Source organism: Hyla sarda, chromosome 2 (genome assembly GCF_029499605.1).
Source record: "Hyla sarda isolate aHylSar1 chromosome 2, aHylSar1.hap1, whole genome shotgun sequence".
NCBI lineage: Eukaryota > Metazoa > Chordata > Amphibia > Anura > Hylidae > Hyla > Hyla sarda.
Window position 1 is genome coordinate 339,243,895 of NC_079190.1, and position 25,577 is coordinate 339,269,471.

Below are 25,577 nucleotides of genomic sequence, written 5' to 3' on the forward strand. Positions count from 1 at the left end.
TGTATGGTATACTATTTTTAACCTGAGGAGGATGGGATGATTGATAATGTAACAATGAATTTTTGGCAATCGATTTTCTAAAACCAGATGTCACTATATTGTTATCCACAACATCTATCTGTACATCTTGAAATTCAAGATGTTGATCTCCAAATACATATGTAAAAAACATATTCACTCCATTCACTTTTAAGATATTCAACAAAGGCTGCAAATTCATCCTGTGACCCATCCCAAATAATAAAGAGGTCGTCCACATATCTGAGAAAAAGTTTAATTTTACCAATAAAGGGGTTCTTGGATGTGAACACCCACTTGTCTTCCAACATGGAGAGGAAAATATTGGCATAAGCACATGAGGTAGGAGACCCCATGGCTGTACCATGTGTCTGTCTATACCAATCCCTTCCATATTGGAAGACATTATTATTCAAAACTAATGTAAGGGCTTCAGTAACAAACTCAATAAAGTCAGATGACTTGCCTGTTTTCTGTAGGATAGAGGTCATAGCCTGCACACCCGAATCCAAAGGGATTCAGGTGTATAGGCTCTCCACATCCACGGAACACAGTTTTAAACCAGGTTGCCAATGAAAATTATTCAAAATTTTGATTAAATCTCCGGTGTCCCTGAGATATGAAGGTAATTCTCTCAATAACGGCGACACTAACCAATCAACATAACTGGATAAATATTCAGTCGGTGACCCAATCCCAGAGACAATGGGACGCCCCGGGGGCTGGGTCACAGACTTGTGGACCTTAGGCAATATATACCAAGAGGGTTTTTTAATGTTCCTGGGAAGGAGACGTTCAGCACTTTTTTTACTGATAACCCCTTTTTCATGAAATTTCCGAAGCAACGATCTCAGGTTGTTAATTATCTGTGGACAGAGGCATTGGATGTCAGGTGCTAATAATTAGGCAAGCAGTGCCGAGTTTTTCTCTCTACTATTGAATATTGTCTTGTAGCTCTTAGTTGTGGCACTTGACTCCACCTAGGGGCGGCTTATTTCATTGAATGTCTAAAACGTGGTTCTCCCACCTGTGGCTTGCAAGCTCCTTGTGTGTGGCTCATGGCTATGTACTAGACCATCAATTGCTGCAGACAGGTAGGAGCCTACCTGCTGAGAGAAGTAAAGAGAAGCAGTGCTTGAGAGGGTGCAGCCCTGCTCGCTGCTTACGCTTTGCATTGCCGTCAGGGGTGACAGCGCAGGTCTGCACGGTCCTAGTGCCAATAGATTTCAGCAGCACCTTGTGCAGATAGAATCTCTGCCAAAAATATCTCAGGCACAGATTCTGTACTGTGAACATACCTTAAAGGAGATCTGCGGTGTATAACACTTATCCCCTATGCCCTCCCCCCCCAGATACAGCTCTGAGAGAGGCTGGGATGTACGAACACTGCATCTCCGCCTCTCCCATAGAGATGCTTGAGGATAGCCGCGGCAGAGCGGGGGCCCTGCGGACCTCCTTTAAAAGTTTTGGTGAGGAAATAAGACAGGGTTCACACTGCATTTATAGAGTACAGTGTAGAGATTAATTGGCATTGGCCTCATTTATTTTAAGGCCTCGTTGACTAGGCAGAATTTCCAAGCAAAATCTGACGGAAAAAATCAGCTTGGAAATTTAGTTGCACGGGATTCTGGTGCACCGTACACATGGCAGAAGGGTAGTGCCAGAAACATATGGGGTGGAAATTTAAATTCCGGACTCTGCAGAAATTAATGACCTCAATTCTTTTGGTGGAATCCACTTGCTGTCTATGGAGTCTCATTTCTGAGCAGTTATAGCACGGCTGATGAGTCTCGATGTCGGTCGTGGATGGAAATTCTGGAAAGAACATTCTGCAAGAATGATGCTGTGGGAACATCGACTTATAGCCACAACATAGTCAGCTAGTGACTCTGCTTTGACCACTTCCTGTTTGTATATACAGTATTTCACATACAGTCATGGCCGTAAATGTTGGCACCCCTAAAATTGTTCAAGAAAATGAAGTATTTCTCGCAGAAAAGGACTGCAGTAAAACATGTTTTGCTATACACATGTTTATTCCATTTGCGTGTATTGTAATTAAACCAAAATAGGGAGGAAAAAAAGCAAATTGGACATAATGTCACACCAAACTCCAAAAATGGGCTGGACTAAATTATTGGCACCCTTTCAAATTTGTGGAAAAATAACATTGTTTCAAGCATGTGATGCTCCTTTAAACTCACCTGGGGCAAGTAACAGGTGTGGGCAATGTAAAAACCATACCTGAAAGCAGATAAAAAGGAGAGGAGTTCACTTAGTCTTTGCATTGTGTGTCTGTGTACCACACTAAGCATGGACAACAGAAAGAGGTGAAGAAAACTGAGGACTTGAGAACCAAAATTGTGGAAAAATATCGACAATCTCAAGGTTACAAGTCCATCTCCAGAGATCTAGATTTGCCCTTGTCCTCAGTGCGCAAAACTATCAAGACGTTTGCAACCCATGGCACTGTAGCTAATCTCCAAGGGTGTGGATGGAAGAGAAAAATGTATGAAAGGTGTCAACGCAGGATAGTTCAGATGGTGGATAAGCAGCCCCAAACAAGTTTCAAACATATTCAAGCTGTCCTGCAGGCTCAGGGAGCATCAGTGTCAGCACAAACTATCAGTCGACATTTAAAATGAAATGTAACGCTATGGTAGGAGACCCAGGAGGATCCCACTGTTGACACGGAGACATAAAAAACAAGACTACATTTAGCCAAAATTAACTTGAGTAAGCCAAAATCCTTCTGGGAAAACATCTTGTAGACAGATGAGACCAAGATAGAACTTTTTGGTAAAGCACATGATTCTACTGTTTACAAAAAACGGAATGAGGCCTACAAAGACAAGAACTTCAATCAAACAAGTGTGTAGGGCAAACAAATGCTGGTCGCACGCCATATGTAATCATGAGAGTGAGTGGCACAACGTTTCAGGGGCGAATAAGGGGTCCGCCCCTGAAATGTGCCATGACTGATGGAACTACTGCTAATGCTGTTTAATTCTGCTGCTAAACATGCTGCTATTTAGTCTTTTCAAGACGATTTGAAGTGCAATATGAATAATATGAAAAAGGAAAAATAAATCCGGAAGAATTTTCCAAAGAAACCGTGAGTTATGACTTGATCTTTTACTCACTCTCATGATTACATATGGCGTGCGACCAGCATTTGTTTGCCCTACACACGTGTTTGATTGAAGTTGCTGCAGGAGTACATATGGAGCTCTAAAGTGTAGCGGCTATTTTGTCAAAAAGTCATTTATATTTGGAACTCAATTGTACTGTAATAATTGAACTACAAAGAAAAGAACACAGTACCTACAGTGAAATATGGTGGAGGTTTAATGATGTTTTGGGGTTGTTTTGCTGCCTCTGGCACTGGGTGCCTTGAATGTGTGCAAGGCATCATGAAATCTGAGGATTACCAATGGATTTTGGGTCGCACTGTACAGCCCAGTGGCCGAAAGCTGGGTTTGCATCTGAGATCTTGGGTTTTCCAGCAGGACAATGACCCCAAACATACGTCAAAAAGCCCCCAGAAAGGGATGGCAACAAAGTGCTGGAGAGTTCTGAAGTGGCCAGCAATGAGTCCAGATCTAAATCCAATTGAACACCTGTGGAGAGATCTTAAAATTGCTGTTGGGAAAAGGCGCCCTTCCAGTGAGAGAGACCTGGAGCAGTTTGCAAAGGAAGAGTGGTCCATCATTCCGGCAGAGAGGTGTAAGAAGCTTATTGATGGTTATAGGAAGTGACTGATTTCAGTTATTTTTTCCAAAGGGTGTTCAACCAACTATTAAGGGTGCCAATAATTTTGTCCAGCCAATTTTTGGAGCTTTTTGTGACATTATGTCCAGTTTGCTTTTTTTTCCTCCCTTTTTTTGGTTTAGTTCCAATACACACAAAGGGAATAAACGTGTTACTGCAATCCTTTTCTGCCAGAAATACTTAATTTTCTTGAAAAATTTCACGGGTACCAACAGTTACGGCCATGACTGTGACATGGTGAGTACATACCTCATATTTTTTGTAAATATTTTATAACTTTTCATGTGACAACCCTGAAGAAATGACACTCTGCTACAATGTAGTGAGTGCACAATCTTTCACATTGCCGTTTCACCCCATCGAGAAGGGCCGTTACACTGCCATTTACTTTAACGGCAGTTATCTTGACGGGGCAAAAACGGGTTCCGATGGATCCCATTATATAGTCAATGGGGTCTGTTGGGTGCCGTTGTTTTAGCAGGAGAAAAAGAAGGGGCTTGCAGTAATTTTTCTCCTGCTATTCTCCCGATTTGTCTGACATGTGCTGCATTGTCGTGTGACAATGGCAGTGTGAAAGCAGCTGTGTTTGATGTTGTGTCACCTCAAAATAACTCAACACACAGCCATTAACCCCTCCTTAGCCTGTTTTGACCTTAAAAAAAAAAAAGTGAAAAATTAGCATTTTGCTAGATTTTACATTTTCTGCTCGTACCATAAAATCATGCCGCATCTAATTAATGATTAATTCACATCTACAGTATGTCTACTTTATGTTTCCATCATTTGATAAACATTCTTTTACCTTTTTAGAATGTTAGAAGGTTTATAAGTTTAGCAGCAATTTTCCAGATTTTCAAGAAAATTTCTAAATCTGATTTTTCAGGGACCAGTTCAGTTCTGAAGTGGAATTGAAGGGCCTTTGTTACCCCCCTAAATCACCCCGTTTTAAAAACTGCACCCCTTAAAGTAGTCAGTGACATTAAGGAAGTTCATTAACCCTTAAGGCGTTTCACAGAAATGAAAGAAGTGGAGTCAGAATTTTAAAATGTAATTTTTTTTTGCAGATTTTTCATTTAATCCGTTTTTTTTCTGTAAACCAGTAGGTGTTTACAAAGAAATACAACTCAGCATTTACTCCCTGATTTCTGACGTACGTAGAAATGTGTTGTGTGAATTTTGGGGCCTCCTTTTAGTTTAGCATATTTTCCTGGCATCATATAAAGTTGCAAAGGCCTTGGGGTGCAAAAACATTTTTGGGAAACAAGTTGACACTTTCATTGGTACCATTCTTGGGTACATGTGACGCTGATCATTTTTAATTTTATTTTTTATAAGGTGGTATACATTAAAAAAAATCTATTCTGCGTTTCTTTTTTATATAAAAAAAAAATTGGTCGCTCGGCATGCAGTATAAAAGACATGTTAACTTTACTCTGTCAACTTTAGGTTGATACGATTATGGCGATACCAATTATTTATTTTTTTAATAGTAAATGTTCATTCAGTTTTGCAATAGAAAAAACATCAAGTCATGAAGACAAGGTAAACAAGTCAAATAACTTGTTGTAAACAAATGGCAGAGAACAATCAACAGATAAAGGTTGCCTGATTACCAAAGTAAAGGGCTATGTGCACCAACCTACAGTGTGGTCATCATATACCAGGGAATAACAGGCGAGTGAATGGGGTCAGGAAGATATAGCTATAACAAAATATCGTAGGTGATCGTGTGTAAATATACAACCACATATAGAAAACACGTAACAGCCAAAGAGAATCAGAGGGTGCAGATAAGTAATCTATAAAAGAATTACATGTCCCAAGGCAAGGTGGACAAAGGAAGGAGCAGAAGGGAAAAAAAAGTGAGGGGGGAAAAGAAGGGAAGGAAGGAAAGATAAATCAGGGGGAGTACATGGGCGTGGTTCTGTACAGTTCCTAAAGTCCCCTCAGGTAGAGTCCCTCAAGTCCCCAGGGCTCTCCTGCAGGGTCCCCCTAGGTTATTATTATGATTTCTATTGTATATTACTCATGTACATTTATTATAAGTATTGTACAGTGAATATAAGCTATGTGCAAAAGTTATTAGGATATTTAAACTGTATAGGACCTTCCTAAGGTCATGTGATATGGTCATGTGATATGTGATCACCTGATACCCAGAGTTCCAGAGGCACAGGTAACCACAGGCAACCAGCTACCAATGGGCTTTAGTCCAGCCCCCTGATATATAAGGGGCTGTAGTCTCCACACTAGCGCTCTTTCTCTTACTTCCTGGATATTAAAGCAAGCACAAGTCCTGTACAAGTTCAGTCCAGTACAGCTAGGCCAAAGCCTACAAGTCTGCAGGCACATCTAATCTGTAAGTCTCATTTATGTCTATAAGTCAAGTCTCTGTTGTCCCAACCAAAGTCAAAACAGTAGCACAGTGGCCTGCATCATCATTATTACCTTTACAAGTCCAAGCAAGCCTGAGAGGTTCCCTGTGTCCCGGATGTGTAAGAAACGTTATACTGCCTTCTTCAGTAAAGTTCCAGTTGCATCAAAACCTGCTTTGAACTCTCATTTAATATATGCAGTTTCTGGGTTGGTTGTCGACGGTGCCCTACAGCAAACAACCACATCCTGGTGTCACGAACACTAGGGGTTAACAGCATCTTGTCCCAGGGGTTAATACCATCTGGCCCCACCACCTACACCGCTACACCCGTGGTCCCGCCATACACCGTTGGTCACCACATACATACCTCGGGAGACAACAAACCCAGGCAAGGCCCCGAAAAAGCGGGCAGGTTGACAGTGCTGAGCGGGGAACACATCCGAGAGAGGCACAGCGGGGTAGGGAGGGAGTTATGGCGGTAAGTATGAGGACCTATAGTCATCGGAGGAGAGAAATGTGATCCAGGGACTCACTTTGTAATTCCCTTTCCCAGCCCATTCGGAATGGTAGAGGATCAATACTAAGAGAGTCAAAGAAGAGTGCGTAGATAGTGTCAAGGATGGCTTGAGGTGATGCATTAAAATGTGAGTGACTGCTGCTGTATATAGCTGAGTGTTGACATAAAGAGATATACACCAGACAGGATGTTGGTATAAAAACACTTTCTCAGCAAGAAGCTCAGATAGTTCCCAAGTGCTATCCAAGAGTTCCCAGGAAGAGTTCTGCTTTAATCAAGGAAGTACATTTAGTTTTTACATTTAACAAAAAAAAGGGCAGATAATTATGACATCAAAATTAACATGTTACATTTTGATTGGTTAGTTGAGCTTTATCTCTGTATATATTAGCATATTTAGCATCCATTTCTTTCTTGGCCAAAGTTCATTTATATGGCTCTCTCCCTCAGAACTGGAAAAAACCCAGATCGTTGTCCTTCCATACAATCCGTCTCTGCTTCAAATGTTTTGTCTTCTGATGTCTCATCTTGGACCTCCGTGCGTCATTCTGAGGTCTCTATCTTAGTTGAAAGCACATAGCAAGCTGGATTATATTGGTTAAGAGTAGGTAACATATGTTTTTCCAGCATTAGAAAAGTCAATCATTTTAATCAACTTGTCAATAGCACTAATCGGGCGATGTGGCCCTGTTGTGGAGGTGGAGTTTCTCAAACGAGGAACGGGGGCGATGTAGGGTGCGATGTAGATTGAGGGAATCTCATTGTGAGGAATGAAAATCTAGACTCCCTCCCTGCATTTGCAATGGAGGAAACAACTGGAGGTAAGTCTGAGGAGAGGTCAGCATCAGGGAGTTTGTAGGAAGCCATAATAGCATCTTAGGATCTAAGCGAGAAGCGTAACCTTCAAGGGCTACCTATCGCTTAGTAGTCGGGTCTGCTCGGGAGTCCAAGACCCTGGTCAGCACTGCTGCTAAGAAGTAGAAAAGTCAGTCAGGGAGACCCTGACCACCATCGATTTTGCTTCTAGACAGAATGCGATGGGCCACCCTCGGGTGCTTACTGGCCCAGACAAAACCAAATAGTAGCGAAGAGAATCCCCCCAAAAAAGATATAGGGAGGTTGGAAGGAGTACAAGAGAAGATATAGAGGAGTCTGGGAAGAATATTCATTTTTACAATGTTGTTCCCAACCAGGAGAAGTCTTTTCACTCCCATCTGGTCAAGTCTGTTTTAATGGAGTTTAGCATGGGGAGAAAATTAAGGCAAAAAGTGTCTTTAACCCCTTAAAGACGAAGGACGTAAATGTACGTCCTGGTGACGTGGTACTTAACGCACCAGGACGTACATTTACATCCTAAGCATAACCACGGGCATCGGAGCGATGTCCGGATCATGCGCGGCAGGTCCCGGCTGTTGATCGCAGCCAGGGACCCGCCGGTAATGGCGGACACCCACGATCCCACGGATGTCTGCCATTAACCCCTCAAATGCCGTGATCCATACAGATCACGGCATCTGCAGCATTGCGGACACTAAAATGGATGATCGGATCGCCCGCAGAGCTGCCGCGGCGATCCGATCATCCTGCACGGCAGCTGGAGGTCCCCTCACCTGCCTCATCTTCATCTTCCAGGAGTCTTCTGCTCTGATCTGCCTTCCCGCAGACCAGAGCAGAAGATGACTTATAACCCTGATCAGTGCTGTGTCCTATACATAGCACTGAACAGGATTAGCAATCGAATGATTGCTATAAATAGTCCCCTATGGGGACTATTAAAGTGTAAAAATAAAAGTAAAAATAAAGTAAAAAAAATGTGAAAAACCCCCTCCCCCAATAAAAACGTAAATTGTCCCATTTTCCCTATTTCACCCCCAAAAAGTGTTAAAAAAATATTTTACATACATATTTGGTATCGCCGCGTGCGTAAATATCTGAACTATTAAAATAAAATGTTAATGATACCGTACGGTGAACGGCGTGAACGTAAAAAAAAAAAAAAAAGTCCAAAATAGCTGCTTTTTATAACATTTTATTCCCCCAAAAATTAATAAAAAATGTATTAAAAGTTTTATATAAGCAAATATGGTATCAATAAAAAGTAAAGATCACGGCGCAAAAAATGAGCCCTCAAACCGACGTTTATACGGAAAAATTTAAAAGTTATAGGTCTTCAAAATAGGGGGATTTTAAACGCACTCATTTGGTTAAAAAGTTTGTGATTTTTTTTTAAGCGCAACAGTAATAGAAAAGTATGTTATCATGGGTATCATTTTAATCCTATTGACCCAAACAATAAAAAACACATGTCATTTTTACCGTAAATTGTACGGCGTGAAAATGAAACCTTCCAAAATTAGCAAAATTGTGGTTTTCTTTTTAATTTCCCCACACAAATAGTATTTTTTGGGTTGCGCCATACATTTTATGGTAAAGTGAGTAATGGCATTACAACGGACAACTGGTCCCGCAAAAAATAAGCCCTCATACTAGTCTGTGAATGAAAATATAAAAGAGTTATGATTTTTTGAAGGCGAGGAGGAAAAAACGAAAACGTAAAATTAAAATTGTCTGCGTCCTTAAGGCCCAAATGGGCTGCGTCCTTAAGGGGTTAAGGTCACTTGGGACCTGGATACCTAAATATGTAAGGGATCTAGAGCACCATTTAAAAGGGTAATTTTCGTGCAATTGGTGAACAATCTCAGGGGGAGGGATATGTTGAGTGCCTCACTTTAAGAGGAATTTAATTTATAGTTTGAGTAATGTGCAAAGGTACGTATGGTAGAAAGCACTGAGGGGAGGGGCGAGGAAAGAAAGACTAAAAGGTCATGCGCAAAAGAGGAACATTTGTGATGGTGCGAGGACACCTGGAGTTGTCAGTTGTGTCAGATCACCACAAGAGAGGGGATAAGAGAGGGGATAAGGGACACCCCTACCTCGTGCCATTACAAATATCGAAGGGAGAAGATAGTTGACCATTGATTCTAATTTGGGCTCCGGGGTTAACGTAAAGTGCCATTATAAGTGCCATCATCTGTGAACCTAGTCCAATAAGGTGGCTGGTAGGAAGCCCCAGTCCACGCGATCAAAGACCTCCGCGTCTAATGAAAGAAAGCAAAGAGGTATATGAAATTTGCGAGCATGGTGAATAACAGAGAAGGTCCGGAGGGTATTATCTCTGGCCTCCCTGCTACGGATGAAGCCCACTTGATCGACATGAACCAGGGCCGACGTGAGAGGCCAGCCTGTTCGCAATTAATTTTGCGAAGAGTTTAGCAGAGAGATGGGGCGGTAATTCTGGCACAGGGAGAGGTCCTTGCCCTCTTTTGGGATCACCGTGATGACAGCACGTAGAAGGGACTGCAGGGGAGGGGATAGCATTGAAGGCAGAGAGAAGAGGAGAAGACAGTTCTAACCGGAGGAGTTTATAAAACTTAACTGTATAACCATCAGGTCCCGGACTCTTACCCGCAGGCAGGGACGTTATGGTCAAATACAGTTTATCCAGTGAGAACAGTGTCTCCAGTGAGGAGATAGCATCTTCTGAAAGGGAGGGTAGTAGAGGCAATGTAGGACTGGAGTGAGGGAAGGGAAACGTTAGTCGGGGGACTAGTACCAGGGGCTGGCAGGTGATAAAGAGCCGCATAGTACGAGCAGAAAGCCTCGAGAATGTCAGGTGTGAAGTGGGAGAGGGAACCCACGGGGTCTCGGACAGCCGGGACAAAGAGGGAAGATCTCTTTTCCCTGAGAGCCCTCGCTAGAATTCTAGCCAATTTGTTCCCCCATTGATAGAAGAATTTTCCAGTGAGTTGCCTGTAGAATCGGTGTTTCATATTTAACAGGGCCAAGTGTTCTTGGAGGACGCGGATAATATCACGGAGGACCTGTTCTTGTTGGGATTGCTTGTGCAGGGATTCTAAATAGTGCAATTCACGGTGAAGGGAGGAAAGTTTGGCCATCGCTTCCCTCTTTAGCCTCGCCCCATGTTTCACCAAGACTCCACAAAGTACACACTTCAGCGCTTCCCACTTAATAAGTGGGGAGAAAGTGTCTGAGCTATGATCAGCTTGGAAGTGAGAAATCTTCTCCTGCAGCTCATGAAAACATAGAGCATCCAGGAGGAGGGATTCATTCAGTTTCCAAGTGGAGTGGCGCTTGGAGAATGAGGGAAGGGTGAAGGTGAGAAGGACAGGTGCATGATCTGAGAGGGTCATCGAGCCAATGGAGGAGCATGTCACCGAAGGTAAGAGATGGTGTGAGCAAAAGATGTAATCTATCCTATTGTAAGAGTTAAGGGGGTGTGAATAGAAAGTGTAATCGCAGGTTTGGGGATGTAGAATTCGCCATGAGCTACTGAGCTGTAAGGCGTGTAAGCGAAATCGGAGGGCACGCAACTTATGGTAAGAGAGGAGGGAGTGACCCGAGGAGGTATCGTTCGAGGGGGAAATAGGAAGGTTGAAGTCTCCACAGAGCAGTATTTGACCGGTCACAAAGGAAGACAGGGTCTCTAAGGTTTTGATAAGGAAGGCTACTTTATTATGGTTAGGGGCGTAAATGAAGGCAATCGTAAGTTGGTGACCGGAGAGTTTGCAATTTGCAAAGAGGAAACGGATGTTTGGGTCAATAGCCGTGTCTAAAACTGATATAGGGAGGGATTTATGGAAGGCTAGGGACACCCCTTTAGTTCTCATTTCAGAGTAAGTGCTGTGGAGCCAAGTTGAGTAGGTAGGTGGCCCTCTTTGAAATGTGTCTCCTGCAGAGCTAAGATGTGCGTTTTTTTTGTGGAAAGAGTATAGGATTTGAGAGCGTTTCTCAGGCATGTTAAACCCTTTGACATTCAGGGTAGCTATATTATTGTCAGCTGCTATCATAGTAGTAGTGACGATGATGAGACTCACCACCTCTCCAGGGCCCACGCCACCGTCCACCGAGGTTGTCTGAGAAGATGAAACCATCATCTGTAGGGGGGGGGGGAGAAAAAGAGGGAAAAGGTGAGGAACAGGCCAGGGTCAGATACAGAAAAAGCAGCCGTAAGAGAACGGGTACATGGGGTCTAAAGAAGTGGGCCATAAGGGCCACAATAAGGCACAATCAGAACCAGTCTGAGTGCCAAGCTAGTGAGGTAATGTAGAAGGCTCGACCGCAACAAGTGGCGCTGTAAGGTATGGGACAAGCTAATAGAAAAGAAAGGCTACAGCCTAGGGCCAGAAGAAGGCTAAAGGAATTCCCCCACCCTAAGGCGGGATGAATGCTGAGCACTAAGGAGACTACTGAAACCGGTTGTGGTAGTATAACCACTATTGAATCATAGAATGGGGGGGAGACATAATAGGAACAATGAATTGTATGTCAGGAGGGGACTAAAGTGGCATCCACCTGGGGAACAGTTTATACCAGCTTGTAGCTGGAGGGGAAGCAAACAAGAAAATTAAACAAACACCACCTAGGGCCATAAACAGGGGGGGGGGGGGGTAAGAGTACAACTAACACCTAGCAATGGTAGGTTTTGGCCAGCGAACTTCAGAGAACACAGTGAAGGCCAAGGTAAACAGCTTGGACAAAAATATCACATTCTTAAGGAAAGTCAGGTTGTGCGTCCTCTCCTCTGCGGGAGAGGAGTAGGGAGCTTCTCAGAGAAGAGCGCATGTCCATAGAATGTCGAGCCGACAGAGTAGTTGGGGAAAAGAGCACTTCCCAATCAGGCATGGACACTTGTGGCAGTTTAAAAGTGGACAGGAACTCCGGTAGGTCTTCAGGGCACCGTAGTGTAGCAACTGTAGGTCCATAGCGTGCTGTGAGAGAATGGATAGCCCCAGCGGTAGAAGATTTTTGCATTTTGAAGAGTGGTCAGTCGAGGTTTCAGGGTAGCGCGTAGGCGTAAGGTACGCAGTGACAAGTCCGTGAAAAGACGAATCTCAATCCCCTGAAACTGCAAGGATCTCAAGTTCCGCGATTTTAGCATGATTTCTTCCTTCAGAAGTGGTGGTGGACTCTGCAGATGACATCCCTTGGCTTTAGTCTATCAGGGCTCTTCGCCTTCAACGCTCGATGGGCCTGGTCCAGTTCCACAGGGGTGTCAGCTGGTCTCTGTAGAATGTCATTGAACACCTTTTGGAGAGTAGTGGGCAGATCCTGTGGGACAACAGATTCAGGGAGGCCCTTTATGTGGCTACTATTGCGTCTATTTCTGTTGTCTAAGTCATCCATGTGATCGACAAGCACGGACAAGTGGGAGGTAGTAGCAGTCCTCAATGTGTGAACCTCAGTTGCAAGAGAGGTTCTGAAGGTCTCTAGGTCAGTGACTCGAGTCTTCAGATGGGTAACTTCAGCCTGGACAGGAGCCAGATCTTGTTTCCATGCCTTTCTCATATTCTCTGCCATAGATACCATGTCCATTTTGGTTGGAAGTAGCGCCAGGAGAGCCTACAGCTACGGGTGATTTTTCAAGATATTAGCGGCAGCTTCCGGGCTTGGGTTCACAGGAGTCTTGCTAGGATGAGATGGACGATCAGTGGCTGATTGAGCGAGAGGCGAGAGGTAACGGTCAATCATGTGAGGTTTGTGACCTCGGGCTCTAAGTGAGGTACGTGAGTCCTCAGATGAGGAGTAGTCTGCACGCTCACTCGCCGGTGAGCGTATTTTCTTGGGAGTTTTGAACAATTTTTTCTTCGCTGGGGGTTGTTCCCCTAGTAGTCAGGGACATCATCGTGATCTGGGGACTTGTATTCTGAGAGAGTCCTGTTGTGTGAATGCTCTGTAATGGCAGTAGCAGATATGAGGAGTGGAGGACCATAAGGCACAGCGGAGGGGCTGCCATATCCTGTTGTTGCAGAATCAGGCTGTAGGGGAAGAGATGAAGGGGCCAGCTTTGAAGGAGGCAGGTGCCCAGCCCCCAAGGGGTTAAGGTCCACAGAGGCAGCAGTGGCTGATGTGGCTTGAGCTACAGTGGGCACAGGACCTGGAGCCTGCCGCAGTTGTGAGACAGAGGACATGTGTGGTGGAGCTGGAGTCACTGGGTCGGAGGGGAAAGGACTCTGGAGTGGCAGGAGATATGCTGTGGTGGGACGGAGCAGGCACTAGCAGAGGGTTAATGGCAGCAGGTGCACCGGCAGGATAGCGTGGTCGGAGCGGGGGAAGTCCTCTCCTGGACAACTTACTGAGGGCTGTATTGTGGTGCCGGAGGCAGGCAGGAGTGTTCCCCACTTTGCAGGCAAGTTCGCTGTGTGAGCAGAGGCTTCCAGCGTTGTTTGAGGCAAAGCAGGCCTGGGCCGCGTCTGTGCTGGAGGTGCTGCGGCCGCCGTCTGCAGACGAAAGTTGGAGGTAATCTGCTGTGAGGCTTCCAGGAGGTCTTGTGGGGTCCCTGCTTTCTTTTTATGTTTATTTCTGACACCCATTAAGGCATGTAGTGTCTCCGGGCAGGAGCTCTCATAGGGTGCGACTTGCAGCCAGCGTGCCAAGCCACGCCTCCCGGCGATACCAAATGTATATACTTTTTAAAAATATTTTCGTTCATTTATAGCATAAAAGCTATTTTTGTAAAAAATAAATAAAAACGTTTGTAAGTCGCCGTATTCTGTGAGCCATAAGTTTTTTTAAATTTTTTTATTTCCTTTATGGTAGTGACTGATCCTCCTGTTGCCATGACATGCCTGTTTTCACTTTGCAGAGCGCCGATCAGTGACAGAGGGAGCTCCCTCCCTTAGTTACCCTAATAGATGCTGCGGTCACAGTGACTGCAGCGTCTACAGGGTTAACTCAGGATCGAAGTGCAGGGGCGACGGGGCCCCCCTCTCCACCGATCGCTTCACTGTGTGAAGCGATGGAGGAGAGGGGAAAGGAGGAGACCCCCGCAATATCCCTGCTATTGGTCTGTCTGTACTGACGGACCAATAGCAGCGATCGCCGGCCGGGGACCGCTGTGATTGGTCCCCGGCCGGCTTCAGGGAGGCCCTGCTGTGCAGCACAGCTAGCTTCAATAAACTGTCAAAGCGCCCGGCGGCACTGTGACAGTTTAAAGTTATCAGGTACATGTATGTGGTGATGCAGGAAGTCATCCCTAATCACCATGTACATGTACCTGATTTTGCGTAAAGGGGTTAATTCTGCACAGTGAACATTACCATCAGTGTGAATGGGTCTTCTGCGAGACCCGTTCACACTGAGGAATTTCCATTCAAATTGTTCCACTCAAAGAAAGAACATGTTCCTTCTTTGAGCGGAATTCCGCGAGCACTGCATAGCCATCAATGGTGATGGCGCAGTGCCACGTGGTCCTACCGCTGGCTGCCAGGCTGAGTCTCCGTTGGCTGAATCAGCGAGATATCCACAGTGTGAACATACCCTTTTTTCTTCTGGATCGACAGCCATGAAGACCAATTTTATGCAGTGTGCGATGTATGATCTGAGCACTGACAGGCTGACCGCCCCCCAACCCTTCAACCTCTACAGCAATGCTGGCAGCAATTGTACGTCTATTTCTTAAAAACAACCTCTGGAAATGATGCTTAGCATGTGCACCTAACTGTTTTGGTCAACCATGGTGAAGTGGAACCTGTTCTGTGAAACTGCTGTATGGTCTTGCCCACTGTAAAGCAGCTCAGTATCAGGGTCTTGGCAAACTTCTTATTGCATAGGCCATCTTTATGTGGAGCAAAAATTCCTTTTTTCAGATACTTGGAGTTCTTTGCCATGAGGTGCCATGCAGAACTTCCAGTGACCAGTATTAGAGAGTGCGAGAGTGATAACACCAAATTTAAGACATCGGCTCTCCCTTCTCACCTGAGACCTTGTTACACTAATGAGTCACATGAAAATGGGAGGAAAAAATGGCTAATTAGGCTCAATTTGGACATTTCCACTTAGGGGTGTACTCACTTTGTTGCCAATGTTTACACATTAATGGTTGCATGTTGAGTTATTTTGAGGAGACACAACTTTAAACACTGTTATATTAGATAACACGGAAGAAATGACATTTTGCTAGTAGTGAGTGCACAGCGCACTCACTACTAGCAAAATGTCATTTCTTCCGTGTTATCTAATGAAAATATTTAATAAAATATTTACAAAAATCAGTGACCCTTTATAAATTTATTTTGCCCCCATAATAAAAAGGGGTGGCCTGTATCTTTCTTCCACATGATCTGATTCCAGTACAGAATCAGATTCCACTTATAAATTATACTTGGAAATTCTGTTGCAGCAGAATCCCATTGCTGTCAATTAGGGCTGTCCTGATACCATTTTTTAAGACCGAGTACGAGTACCGATACTTTTTTTTAAAGCAGTCGTCGATACCAATTACTGATACCCTTTTTTTTTTTTAAATGTCATGTGACAGGGTTTTTTTTCTGAATGGGAAAAAGGGAGGTCTTTTCAGTCTTTATTAGAGGAAGGGCTTTTTTTTATATTAAATAAAAACAAACTAATTTTAGATTTTATTTAAACTTTTTGAGGGTGAGGAGGGTGATTCCTTAGTGAGGAAGGGATTATTCCACATGCATTATTATTATTTCTTTTTACATGCAATCTTTAGATTGCAAACACTGATCAATGCTCTGCCATAGCACAGCATTGATCAATGTTATCGGTACTCCTTTAGTACTGCCTGCCATGGCTGCCTGCAGTAAAGGAGCAATGATCGGTCGGCACGGAGCACGCTAAGGGACCTCAGGCTGTCCTCTCAGCTGAAGGATTAATGCCGGACATTACAGCGATTGGTAATTAGATTAGGTTGATTAAGTATCCTATATATTACATACCATTAGTGTTGAGCACGAATATTCGTAATCCAAATTTTTATCTAGAATATAGTGCTATATATTCGTAATGACGAATATTCATGTTTTTTTTTTGTTTTTTTTCACATGAGAATTTTTAAGCAAATTTTTATGAGAATTTTCCATGCGAATAGGGGTCTATCACATGGGTCTGTTTTTTTTGTCTTTTTTCACATGTGAATTTTTATGCAAATTTTCAATGCAAATTTTCGAATGGAAAAAACGTGAATGGACATAGCGAATATGTAAATTTCGCGAACATAGGATGAATAATCATCAATATATTCGCGAAATATCGTGAATTCGAATATGGCCCCTGCTGCTCATCACTGCAGCCCATTTGAAAATGTTCAGACCCTTTTTTCACATAATGTTATGTAGTGGCCTTGTGCCTAAATAAAAAAGCAAGTGTTCGTTATTGTTCTGCTCTCAATACTGATAAATAAAATAGAATGTTAGAAATCTTTGGGGACGGAGCCAGCGTGCCGTGACTGTGCCACAATGGGTCCACCTCCAAACCTCACTGCACACACAGGGCTACCCCAGGTATCCCTCCGTGCCTGCTCATAGAAGAATATGCTACATATTTCCCGATGGGCAGCGGATTTTGCACAGCACGAAATATGATATGTGTATGCTATGTGTGACCCTACCCTAAGGGTATATTTACACGTACAGTATCCTGCGCATATTTGATGCTACAGATTTAAAGCTGTATTTAGTCATTTAGCTTACATTGAAATCTGCAGCATCGATATGAGCAGGATGCTGTATGTGTGAATACACCCTTAATATGTATTTGATGTGTCCAAAGGACTACACTGCTTCCAGCTCATTCTAGTGATACTTTAACTGATCATGCAGTAAAGAATGCCTTTCTTTGTTGGTGTAGAAATATTATGCAGGGAGATAGGACAGGAGGCATTATTATGTCGGGGGCACAGGGCAGGGGGCATTATTATTATATGTGAGGGGCACAGAGTGTTTTGAATTTCAGAGGTATTGTGCATATTATAAGGAATTTCTGGAGTGGTTTCAGTTTTTGTAGGCCACAATATGTTGCCATATTGTATTCAGAGGGTGCATTTGTACGGCAAGGTTATATTCAGAGGGTGCATTGTGGTAGTATATTCAGAGGGTACAGTGTGTGGCAGTATTATATTCAGAGGGTACAGTGTGTGGCAGTATTATATTTAGAAGGTGCGGTGTGTGTCAGTTTTATAATCAGAGGGTACAGTGTGTATTATATTTAGAGGGTACAGATTGTGGTATTTTCTATATTCAGAGGGTACAGCATATGGTAGTATTACATTTAGGGATGCACCGATATATCGGCGGCCGATACATATCGACCGAAAAAATAGCTATTTAGGGGAAATGCCGAAACAACAAAAATTTGCCGATAATGACCCACCTCCCCTGCCCGCCCACAGCACAAGTTACAAACACTGCCATTGCCAGAGGCATAGCGTGGGGGTTGCAGGGGGGGCCGGCCTCACCGGGAGCAACATCTGGAGGGGGACGCTCTCCGGGATAGGAATACTTCTTTTTATGTGCCCGGGCCGGCTCCCGTGTGTGGCTGCAGGCGGGGGCCGGCCAGAGCATATAAAACCTAATTCTGTATACTAAAAACCAGGGGGCCTCCAGCTGTTGTGAAACTACAACTCCCAGCATGCCCGGACCGGCAAAGGCTGTCCGGGCATGCTGGGAGTTGTAGTTTCACAACAGCTGGAGGCCCCCTGGTTTTTAGTATGCAGTATTAGTTTTTATATGCTCTGGTCAGCCCCCGCCTGCAGCCACACACGGGAGCCGGCCCGGGCACATAAAAAGAAGTATTCCTATCCCGGACATCCCTGTGTCCCGAAAAATCTTTTCGGGACATAAGGATGTCCGCCGGTCACTCACCATTCCGCGGCGTCCTCCTGCGATCCTCCTTCGGTCCTTCGCTTCTCCGCCTCTATGGTTGTACGCACGTCCCGTGCGTACAACCATAGAGACGTAGGAGGACCGCAGGATCGTCGCAGGAGAACGCGCGCTGGCCGGGGCCTGGTAAGTGACCGGCGGCGCCCCATCTTCTTCAGTGTTCCGGTCACCGCTCCTCCGGTCCTGGCACCTACTGCTATGGTCCATAGGCCATAGCAGTAGATGTGACCCCAGGCCGGAGGAGCGGTGACCGGAACACTGTGGGGGCAGCAGTACAGACATACAGCCTCCAGCCATACACTGTATATGGCTGGAAGCTGTATGTCTGTGGGGTGGGGGGAAGCTGCCTACTATTGTGGGGGAACTGTTGACCTAATGTGGGGGAGCTGCCTAATATTGTTGGGGGGGGGAGCTGTCTAATATTGTGGGGGGGGGGGGGGAGCTGCCTACAAATGTGGGGGGAGCTGCCTAATATTGTTGGGGGAGCTGCCTAATATTGTGGGGGAACTGCCTAATATTGTAGGGGGAGCTGCCTAATATTGTTGGGGGGAGCTGCCTAATATTGTGGGGGAACTGCCTACTATTGTGGGGAACCTGCCTACTATTGTGGGGGAAATGCTGACCTAATGTGGGGGAGCTGCCTACTATTGTTGGGGAGCTGCCTATTAACCTCTTCAGGACATAGGGCGTATGGATACGCCCTGCATCCCGAGTCCTTAAGGACCGAGGGCGTATCCATATGCCGGTGGGAATTCCGGCCCCCACCGCTAGCCAGTTGGGGACCGGAGCCGGATGCCTGCTGAAATCGTTCAGCAGGCATCCCGGCATATCGCCCAGGGGGGTCATTATGCCCCCCCATGTCGGCGATCGCCGCAGATCGCTGGACAATTCAGTCCAGCGATCTGCGGCGATTCCGGGTCAATCGGGTCTCCAGTGACCCGATGACCCGGAATTACTGGCTGTTCGGGGCCGTCTCTGACGGCCCCGAACAGCCAGAGCCTGCAGGGGTGAGGTGGCACTGGTGCCACCTCACGATCGCCCTGATTCGTCGGCCGGATTACCGGCCGACCAATCAGGGCGCCTGCTGCGGGTGTCACTCCCGCACCCGCTCAGCCCCTCTTCTGGAGGACGTGAGCGGGTGCGGGACGTGCACCCCGGGTGCTGGGGACCCCGATCCCCGGCGCCCCTGTTGGGATCGGGGCCCCAGGAGTAGCTGCGGCGGCGGGACTGACCTGCAGCGTCTGGATCGTTGGAGGTGAGTGACAGCCTCCTGCTGTTGCTTAGCAACAGCTCCCAGCATGCAAAAAGAGCATGCTGGGAGCTGTAGTTATGCAACAGCAGGAGGCAGACCACCACAACTCCCAGCATTCCCTTATGGGCATGCTGGGACTTATGGTTTTGCAACAGCTGGAGGCACATTCTTTCTATGGAAAAGTGTACCTTCAGCTGTTGTATAACTACAACTCCCAGCTTGCACAAACAGCTAAAGTGCATGCTGGGAGTTGTAGTGGTGCATCTGCTGGTTGCATAACTACAACTCCCAGCATGCCCGTTGGCTGTCGGTGACTGCTGAGAGTTGTAGTTTTGCAACAGCTGAAGGCACACTGGTTGTGAAACTCAGAGTTTTTTTTACCTAACTCAGTGTTTCACGACCGGTGTGCCTCCAGCTGTTGCAAACTACAACTCTCAGCAGTCATCGTACACCATGCACCGTACATGCTGGGATTTGTAGTTTTGCAACAGCTGGAGGCACACTGGTTGTGAAACACTGAGTTAGGTCACAAACTCAGTGATACATAACCAGTGTGCCTTCAGTTGTTGCAAAACTGCAACTCTGAGCAGTCACCGACAGCCAACGGGCATGCTGGGAGTTGTAGTTATGCAACAGCTGGATGTCCCCCCCAATGTGAACGTACAGGGTACACTCACATGGGCGGAGGATTACTGTAAGTATCTGGCTGCAAATTTGAGCTGCCGCAAACTTTCTGCTGCAGCTCAAATTGCCAGCGAGAAACTACTGTGAACCCCCGCCCGTGCGACTGTACCCTAAAAACACTACACTACACTAACACAAAAAATTAAATAAAAAGTAAAAAACACTACATATACACATACCCCTACACAGCCCCCCTCTCCTCCCCAATAAAAATGAAAAACGTCTGGTACGCCACTGTTTCCAGAACGGAGCCTCCAGCTGTTGCAAAACAACTCCCAGTATTGTCGGACAGCCGTTGACTGTCCAGGCATGCTGGGAGTTTTGCAACAGCTGGAGGCACCCTGTTTGGGAATCACTGGCGTAGAATACCCCTATGTCCACCCCTATGCAATCCCTAATTTAGGCCTCAAATGCGCATGGCGCTCTCACTTTGGAGCCCTGTCGTATTTCAAGGCAACAGTTTAGGGTCACATATGGGGTATCGCCGTACTCGGGAGAAATTGTGTTACAAATTTTGGGGGGTATTTTCTGCTTTTTAAAAATGTAAAATTTTTGGGAAAACAAGCATTTTAGGTAAAAAAAAATTTTTTTTTTTACATATGCAAAAGTCGTGAAACACCTGTGGGGTATAAAGGTTCACTTAACCCCTTGTTACGTTCCCTGAGGGGTCTAGTTTCCAAAATGGTATGCCATGTGGTTTTTTTTTTGCTGTCCTGGCACCATAGGGGCTTCCTAAATGCGGCATGCCCCCAGAGAAAAATTTGCCTTCAAAAAGCCAAATGTGACTCCTTCTCTTCCGAGACCTGTAGTGCGCCAGCAGAGCACTTTTCACCCCCATATGGGGTGTTTTCTGAATCGGGAGAAATTGGGCTTCAAATTTTTAGGGGTATTTTCTGCTATTACTATTTTTAAAAATAAAAATTTTTAGGGAAAACAAGCATTTTAGGTAATTTTTTTTTTTTTTTTTTTACATTTGCAAAAGTCGTGAAACACCTGTGGGGTATTAAGGTTCACTTTATCCCATGTTACATTCCCCGAGGGGTCTAGTTTCCAAAATGGTATGCCATGTGTTTTTTTTTTTGCTGTTCTGGCACCATAAGGGCTTCCTAAAGGTAACATGCCCCCCAAAAACCATTTCAGAAAAACGTACTCTCCAAAATCCCCTTGTCGCTCCTTCCCTTCTGAGCCCTCTACTGCGCCCGCCGAACACTTTACATAGACATATGAGGTATGTCCTTACTCGAGAGAAATTGGGCTACAAATACAAGTAAAAATGTTGTCCTTTTACCCCTTGTAAAAATTCTAAAATTGGGTCTACAAGAACATGTGAGTGTAAAAAATGAAGATTGTGATTTTTCTCCTTCACTTTGCTGCTATTCGTGTGAAACACCTAAAGGGTTAAAACGCTGACTGAATGTCATTTTGAATACTTTGGGGGGTGTAGTTTTTATAATGGGTCATTTATGGGGTATTTCTAATATGAAGACCCTTCAAATCCACTTCAAACCTGAACTGGTCCCTGAAAAATACTGTGTTTGAAAATTTTGTGAAAAATCGGAAAATTGCTGCTGACCGTTGAAGCCCTCTGGTGTCTTCCAAAAGTAAAAACTCATCAATTGTATGATGCAAACATAAAGTAGACATATTGTATATGTGAACCAAAAAAAAATGTATTCGTAATATCCATTTTCCTTACAAGCAGAGAGCTTCAAAGTTAGAAAAATGCAAAATTTTCAAATTTTTCATCAAATTTATGGATTTTTCACCAAGAAAGGATGCAAGTATCGACAAAAATTTACCACTATGTTAAAGTAGAATATGTCACGAAAAAACAATCTCGGAATCAGAATGATAACTAAAAGCATTCCAGAGTAATTAATGTTTAAAGTGACAGTGGTCAGATGTGCAAAAAACGCTCCGGTCCTTAAGGCCAAAATGGGCTCCGTCCTGAAGGGGTTAATGCGGGGAAGCTGCCTACTATTGTGGGGAAGCTGCCTACTATTGAGGGGGAGCTGCCTACTATTGTGGGGGAGCTGCCTACTATTGTGGGGGAGTTGCCTACTATTGTTGGGGAGCTGCCTACTATTGTGTGGGAGCTGCCTATTAATGTGGGGGAACTCCCGACCTAATGTGGGGGAGCTGGCAATCTAATGTGGGGAATCTAATCTAATGAGCGGAGCGCTGCATTTTACCAGAAGACGGGGAGAAGTCATTTTCGGTATCGGTTTCGGCCAGACTTTTTTTTTTATTTCGGTTTCGTTTCGGTTCTGAAATTTCCATTTCGGTGCACCTCTAATTACATTCAGAAGGTACAGTCTGTGGCAATATTATATTTAGAGGGTACAGTGTATGGTAATTTTATATTCAGAGGGTACAGTGTGTGGTAGTTTTATATTCAGAGGGTACAGTGTGTGGTAGTATTATATTCAGAGGGTACAGTGTGTGGTAGTTTTATATTCAGAGGGTACAGTGTGTGGTAGTTTTATATTCAGAGGGTACAGTGTGTGGTAGTATTATATTCAGAGGGTACAGTGTGTGGCAGTGTTGTATTTAGAGGGTACAGAGTGTGGTAGTTTTATATTCAGAGGGTACAGTGTGTGGTAGTATTATATTCAGAAAACTCAGTGTATGGTCGTATTGTATTCAGAGAATACAGTGTCTGGCAGGGTTATATTAATTATTGTTTTCATATAGAGGGGGGTGTAGGTGGTGACACCATCCTCTAGACTTCTCCAGTTTCTAATGTTAAAAGATGCCTTCTCCTCCCCCTATATGAGTCAAATGAGTCCTCTTGATGGGAAGAGTGCATCATTCACCATCAGATGTTAAAGGGGTACTCTGATGAAATTATAATTTTTTTTAATCAAGTGGTGCTAGAAAGTTTAACAGATTTGTAAATTACTTCTATTTAAAAATATTAATCCTTCCAGTACTTATTAGCTGCTATATACTACAGAAGAAATCCTTTTCTTTTTAAATGTATTTTCAGTCTGACCACAGTGCTCTCTTCTAACACCTCTGTCTGTCTCAGGAACTGTCAAGAGCAGTATAGGTTTGCTCAGGGGCGGACTGACCGGCCGTTCCGATCAGACTTTGTCCGAAGGCCTGGCCGGGTCAAGGTCCCGCCACCGCTACTGAGGATCCGGGACACTCGCCCCAGATCCCCAGCAGACAGCGCTGCCTTCTCCTGTATGTGCGATACACGCACATACAGGAGAAGGCGTCCCCTCTGTCTGAGCCGCATCTGCAGCTTACAGAGAGAAGGCGTGACCTCCGCCCCCCCATGCAGTACAGGCGCCGATGACGTCACTCATCGGCGCCTGCACTGTGGAGGGGAGAAGATGCGGGCCTCTGCTGTTGAGGAGATCGCTGCGTGGTATATCAGGTGGGTATCACTTTTTTTTTTTAACCCTGCCTATACCTATGAGGGGAGGGGGTAACTCTGCCTATATCTATGGGGAAAGGGAGGGGACTCTGCCTTTACTTATGGGGAGGGGGGTAATTCTACCTATAACACTGAGGAAAGGGGGGGGGTAACTCTGCCTATACCTATGGGGAAAGGGGGGGGGTAGCTCTGCCTATACCTATGGGGAAAAGGGGGGAATCCTGCCTATACCTATGGGAAGGGGGGGGGGGTAACTCTGCCTATACTTATGGGGAAAGGGGGAGGGGGTAACTCTGCCTATACCTCTGAGGAAAGGGGGGTAACTCTGCCTTTACCTATGGGGAAAGGGGGGGGGGGGACTCTGCCTATACCAATGGGCGGGGGTAACTCGGCCTATCCCTATGGGGAATGGGTAACTCTGCCTATACCTATGGGGAATGGGGGGTTTAACTCTGCCTATACCTACGGGGAAAAGGGGGGGAGGGGACTCTGCTGCTTATACCTAAGGAGAAAGGGGGGTTAACTCTGTTCCTATACCTATGGGGAAGGGGGTTAAATCTGCTGCCTATACCTATGGGGAAGGGTGGGGGGGGGGGGCTAACTGTCTATACCTTTGGGGAAGGGGGGGTTAACTCTGTTGCCTATACCTACAGGGAAGGAGGGTTAACTCTGCTGCCTATACCTACGGGGAAGGGAGGATTACCTAACTTTATACCTGGATGCCTAACTACTTACCTACATACCCAGCTACCTAACTGTGTACATACCTGGCCTTCATACATGGCTGCCTAGCTAGCCCCCTACCTACCTGTATTGTCACCTACCTACATATCTGGCTTCCTGATCTACCTACCTAGTTACCTGTTTACCTGGCTACCTTCCTACCTTTTACTGTGCAGGACACCAAGGAGGGCATTATTACAGTTTGTGGGCCTATAGATGGAAAGATTGTGTAGAGGAGGGGAGGGCACTGGAAAAATGCAGAGTCTGACATGTTTGTCCTGCAAATGTTAAGAGATCCACATGGCGGTCTGATCCAGACAGAGAAGAAAAGGAAAGAGGACGTTGCTGATCAGAAAAGACGGAATTGTGAGTCCCAAAATGTAACTGTAATCACTTATATGGTAAACACATCCTGTGTACAGCTGATATCTACCGCCATATGGTCCTGTATATAATCACTTATATTGTATACAGATCCTTTATAGTAAACTGGTCTGTGTATAGTGGTTTTATTCACTACAGTATGGCGGTATTATCCAGTTATTGTGTGTGGTATATATTTACTCCTTGTATACCAGTATTATTGGTCATGGAAATTTACCTATGTTAAAGTGTTTCTTACATATATAAATTTTAGTTTATTGTGTGTGGGATTTGGGTGGGATAGGGGCGTGCCAGAAGATTGACGAGCTGCAGAGCCTAGTAGGGGCCCTTGCCTTTTTTTAGTTCGCTGGCCCCGAGTGTTGTCAGTCCGCCCCTGGGTTTGCTATAGGGATATGCTCCTGCTCTTGACAGTTCCTGAGACAATCAGAGGTGTCAGCAGAGAGCACTGTGGTCAGACAGAAAAGAAATTTAAAAAGAAGAGAACTTCCTGTGGAGCATATAGCAGCTGAGAAGTACTGGAAGGATTAAGATTTTTAAATAGAAGTAATTTACAAATCTGTTTAATGTTCTGACACCAGTTGATTTAAAAAAATGTTTTTCACTGTTTACCCCTTTAAGGGCACTCTCTTCAAACTCCTGGAGGAGTTCCTCTTATGCAGCTTGCTGTCATGTATTATTTGCACACTAGAGGGCAGCAAAGGAATATATTTCCACACTAGCTACTGCAAAACATTATCCTCTTCACTTGCTCATGGTGGCCCCTTGTG